The sequence below is a fragment of the Argopecten irradians genome, chromosome 14, assembly GCF_041381155.1.
Source record: "Argopecten irradians isolate NY chromosome 14, Ai_NY, whole genome shotgun sequence".
NCBI lineage: Eukaryota > Metazoa > Mollusca > Bivalvia > Pectinida > Pectinidae > Argopecten > Argopecten irradians.
In genome coordinates this window covers 23,571,478-23,577,364 of record NC_091147.1, presented here as the reverse complement: position 1 = coordinate 23,577,364, position 5,887 = coordinate 23,571,478, and the positions used below count along the sequence as shown (strand labels likewise).

Below are 5,887 nucleotides of genomic sequence, written 5' to 3'. Positions count from 1 at the left end.
TTTAATCGAATCCATATTGTTTTTATTTATACTTGACTTGACAAATATGTGTGAGATTGAATCATTTCTAATTACGATAAATCTATCCATCAATGTAACTAAACCAATGACGAAAACAAAAGAAAAGAGAGAGAGAAAAAAAAGGATTGTGAACATGGCCAAGCGTGGTAGGACTTAAACATTTATTCTGGTTTCAATATACAATATAAGTAACAATAGCATGCCTCCACAAATTTGGTCGTTGTCATCTATCGATATATACATATATTTGAGACGTAAATTCCACTATCATAATTATATTGTGTAAAATATGTCTTTTAATCCTTTAAAAAAATATCTTTTTAGTATTGCAGAATCCTGTTAAGGAAGTTTTTCATATCAACCTCTGACCCGGAAGTATATAGTTGGTGTGTGTGACTAACGTTGTAATCAGCAATTTTCAGTTATTGCCGAATATGGTGAGTTAAACTTTTTGTTTGTTGATCAAGGCCCATCCTCGATATATCAGGGGTTACTATCACTGTCGGTATGTTCATCCCTGTACTATATTCTATAACAAAACTGATCACAGTGTACTGGTATTCAATTCTTTTTTTATTCACATAAAAGGACCAAATTACCTTTTCAACTGCTCTTGCACACGGGGCAATCAGTTTTGCTATGAAATAATTCACTGACGACTGTGATAGTAACCTCTGTAGTATCGAGGATGGCCAAGACCTAGTTAGACAGATATTTTGACAAAGAAAAGTTAGGGATTACTATAGATATGAATGTTACAATGAGACATATAACAAAATTAATTGTGATCTTCTTTGACACAAACCGCTTTTCAATGTGACCCAGACTTCGGCTCACATCCTATCCCCATGAGTGTTTGAAAGTTACACATATTTAATGTAGTCTAGCCAACCTGCTAAACCACACAAGCCCGTCTTTCATTACAGATAAACGCACATAAACGAAAAAGAAATCGAAAGCAGTTTACTATTTAAAAGAAAATCGAAGTGCCCTATTAAAGACTCTTGTGTACCTTGACGAAGCCGCTATTGACCGGAGATCGGGTTCGGATTACCGGACCGGTTATTAGCGTGATGCACCGATTTCCGCCGCAGAGGACTAATGTAATTATAAGCGGTTTGTAATTAATTGATGATGTATTTTGATGGGCTAAGGTACATACTAAATAACAAAGGTATATGTATAAATATTGTGACAAAAAAGGTACCTCCATAGTGTGTTTCTTCGATTTTTCTTTTGACAGACATACAGAAATTCTTCATTAACTCTTTGCAAATGTTTTTTTTCAATGTTTATACTGTTTAGTTTGTCTTATAACGGTGAGTAATTTTGATTAATATCATTCAATAGAATCTAGTGTTATCTTAGGTAAATTCTTGATATACATGGTTGTTGAGTGAGTAAAAGTGTTCCGACACACTCAAAAGTAATATCACTACCTCTGATTGGGCTTTGGGTTTAAATCCTAAGATGGTAGTTGTGAAACACTGTGTGGCCGTAGGTCTGGTGTTTTCCCTTTCTGGCTAGTCCCGACCATGAAGACCCTGTCTGTTTATAGGACGTTAAACATTAAAGTGAATAGTCGGGCAAAGGAAACCAGTCTAAATGCGTTCTTTGGCCTTCCAAAAGTCATTGTATACCATAATGGTGGTCAAGTTCTGCTTACGGTGTCCAGTTTTGACCATTGAAATTTTGGGGAAGCCCCGTGTAAATTTAGCACAGTTCTAAATATAAATTCGCCAAACTCTTTGAAAACGAGGCTGCGTGGAAATGTCAACATGGACATGTGTTTCTCAGTCGTGTCGGTTTCGTTTCGTGTGATAAACCACTAATGCGGTATGCAAATTGTTGTTTTGAGATGATACATTTGATGCAAATGAAGTATTCTTACATTAATGACAATGCTTTGTAATCATTTTTCGATAAAAGCATCTTGTACATGGAAATCGACACAAATATTCGGCCGATGCAGAGATGGGGCCCCGGCAAGGGGCAATTATTGCAGCATCGCATTCGTCGTATTTTACATCAACCGAATCATGACGGTTAAATACAAATAATCGTAACATAATTTCCCATTTAAAACCACACGAAAACGTTCCATAGAACGTCCATGCATGTAGCTGTCAAAGATGTGAAAATAAATTAGCTCATACATAGATATTTTACAAGTACAATATATGTGTTCAATTATTCGTGTAGTTTTTTGCAGAGATTTAATTAAATTATCTATGTCTCTGGTTGTTTTTTTTTTTTTTTTTTGTAAACAATATTTGAGTTCTGGAGAGAGATGACATGAATGTCCAGCTGGAAGGAAAGAAACTTTTATGATGTATATGTATCGTACAATGTATATATGTAAACGTACATTCCATGTAGCTGCTATAGAATTACAACTAGGAAATTCTCTCAAACATTGATAATATTTAATTCTTTACATTCATGTAGGCCTATGCTGTGAGAATTAACACATCATATATATTTCCAGAAAACATATATGCCTACATGTATGTTACTTTCCTTTTCTGTTGTTTCCTGTTCTTTTTTGTGCTCTGGAGAAAAAGATGATTGAGTTGAAGAAAAGTAATTAATTAAGAGAAATGTGTACCACAGTACTTTGTCTGTAGCCGAGGGGTTCTATACTGTTTTAATAGTCCAGTAATTAATAATTAAATTGAAAATTTCAAAATTAAGATGAAATTGTAAATTCCATTTTTGAATGAAGTGGTTCCCCTCCTTTGAGAGTACACAGTGTGTATACCCTTTTTGGTTTTTAGGAATAATACCTGAATAGGAACCTGAAATAACATGACAATCAATCAGGTATGTGTGTGTTGGGGGGTGGGGGGCTAAAAGACAGAAGAATCATGAGGTTGGGAAGTTGTAACTTGAGTGGGGGGTTGAAATATAGAATAGCTACAGATAACTGGAAGTGGAAGGGTGCTTTATCATTGATCTGGTCATTGCATATTTGGGGTTTACATGGCTTTTTTTTGGTTATTTAGTCTCATTGATTTTGGAGCAACTTTGAATCCATATGGTACTGTATATCTTTTTTCCATGTGTAGCTATTTCTTCTGTATTTCACCCTTCGCCCAAGTCACAACTTCCCAATAGGTACCACTTTTTTGTTTAGAACTCATATCAAAGACAGATGTACATAGTACTACATACTACATTTTAGTCTATGTGTTTGTAATCACTGTTACTACAGTATTAATACATAAATGGTCTATGTACAAGTTACACATAGACAATAAATGTGAAATTTGGTTCAGACAAAAAGATTTTTAACATTTCAGATAACTTGCTAGTTTTATGGTTTTATTTATATGTTGAGTCTACTCTCTTGTAAAGTAGAATTTAGAAATCCTAAGACAATGGTATCTATATTGCTATATGTAAAAAAAATCCTTATATTTTAAAAGTAATTGAAAAGCTATCTCACAAGCCCTGACAAACAAATGGGCAAGCATATGGATGCAAGAATTATAATCACTGGATCTAGAGGACTAATATAAACAAATATTTCTACAAAGTTAAACAATGAAAAAGTATTGCATCATAATTTTATTTAATGATTACAGTTGAAAGGAACATTTAATAAATTAATACTGTTTAAATGTTCTGTTCATGATCTTCTAGGTCCATAATGGCATATTGGAAAGGTTTACTTTCAAGAGCACTCAAATCAACATTCTTCAGTCTTCATATGATGCTAATTGTATGTATATGTATACATACACTTGTATACAGGTCCAAGGGATGAACTTTATGTATTCATGTCACTATGCATGCATGGTGCCTGAAAAAAAGAACCAACAATTTTTTATATCTGTTGAATGTGACAAAAATTGAAATGATCAATTTCAAATATATATAAATGAATAAATGTAGGTTCATTCTACAGGTTTTTTTTTTTATTTTAGAGAAAACATTTTATAAGTTGTGAATGTTTCACTGATGCATTTGATAGAATCAAATATTGTTTCAAAAAAGATACAAAATTCATTATCTATAGTTCCAACAAAAATTCAGAATAATTATAAATGATACATGGCTGCAGTACATTTCAACTCTGTAAAGTTTGTCATATACACATGTACAAACACTATTTATTATTATGACCAGAAATAATACTGTATGTGTCCTCCAAATATATCTAAAGAACAAGCTAAAACCTACATGTACATATGTATATGTGTATATCAGAACATATACAATACAATTTTACCAATTAACCTACAATGTAAATCCTATATACAATGTATGTGTGTATAACACTACCAGAACATGTACAGAACAAAAATTTACAAATTAAAAATCTATAAATATATACATCAGAACTGTATGAATTGACCGGTAGCATAATATTATAGATTAATTGAAACAAATCTTAGCTTGATAATGCACTAGCGGTTACATTCTAACTGTACTTGCATTACAACGGTACATTTTATAAATATACAGGGCATTCATTACCCCTAAAGAGGCCCCACTTTAGAACCGCTATTTACCCCAGGGTTACGTTTTACGCGATTGGGGAACAGGTATGAAACATGTGACCATATGTGACCACTCATTTATGAAAAAATACTGCTAGGGACTATTTACAAAATGATCAAAATACGAAGACTCACTCACTATCAGCTGAGCAGGGAGTACCGGGTAGTAGGCCTAGGTACGAACAGTAGCGGTCCGGAGCCGCGTGCTCGTTTGAACTGTTCTCTTCACTATAACAAGTTGTATTAACACTGTCCATGCGTTGTAATGTTTACCGAGTCAGTTGTTGGGATTGTCGCTGCTCCATTGCCTTTCCTTTCGCATTTTAGGTGAGTCAGTTGGTTGTTTTTGCGGAAACATTTTGGTTCAAAACTACGGTAGCCATGTTTTGTTTACTACGGAGAGTGGTGGGTATTGCGCATGCGTTAAGGTTGAACTGCACTCATAGCCGGTCGGGAGGACTTTTAGGATTCCCATAGATATTATTATTTTCTTCGCATGTACAGCGATTTTGACGGAAAGTTTTATTTTTCTAATTCATAAGAAATTATACCGGATATATTAATATTTCACACAAGAACAGAATACAACCATACCTGACAAAGGACCTTCACCACACCCAATTATGCCAGACATCCACATAACACAACAGGGCATACACAAACTACTGAACAATATAAACCCGCATAAAGCAACTGGCCCCGACAACATCCATGGCAGAATATTGAAAGAACTCAAAGACATCACAGCTCCAATCCTTACAAAAATATTTACATGCTCACTCACCACAGGAACACTTCCCCACGACTGGAAACACGCAAATGTCAATCCCATTTACAAAAAAGGCGACAAATACAATCCCGCAAACTACAGACCAATATCACTCACATGCATCACATGCAAATTAATGGAACATATAATCACCAGCGCCACCATGTCACATCTGGAAAACAACAACATACTTTACGACAAACAACACGGCTTTAGACATTCCAGATCGTGCGAAACCCAACTGGCCACGTTCATACACGACCTCACACAAAACCACAACAACAACACGCAGACAGACATCATAATCATGGACTTTGCAAAAGCCTTTGACAAAGTACCACACAAACGCCTTCAGTACAAACTCAAATACTACGGCATCACAGGTAACACACATGCATGGATAACAGATTTTCTTTCACATCGCACCCAGACAGTAATACTCGAGGGCAAACACTCACACAAAATACCAGTAACATCCGGAGTCCCTCAAGGAACCTGTCTGGGCCCCATACTTTTCTTAATATATATCAACGACCTACATGAATACATGAAACACAGCACCCTTAGACTTTTCGCAGACGATAGTATCATT

The 5,887-nt window shown here is 34.9% G+C and overlaps 1 long non-coding RNA gene across 1 annotated transcript; it reads right to left on the bottom strand.

The window, feature by feature from the left end:
* Positions 1-2,433: 2,433 nt before the first annotated feature.
* LOC138307472 (uncharacterized) lies at positions 2,434-4,930 on the bottom strand. Its single transcript, XR_011205990.1, has 2 exons — positions 4,662-4,930; positions 2,434-3,826 (listed from the first exon to the last, which is right to left on the bottom strand). It is a non-coding gene; the product is annotated as an uncharacterized lncRNA (long non-coding RNA).
* Positions 4,931-5,887: the final 957 nt, after the last annotated feature.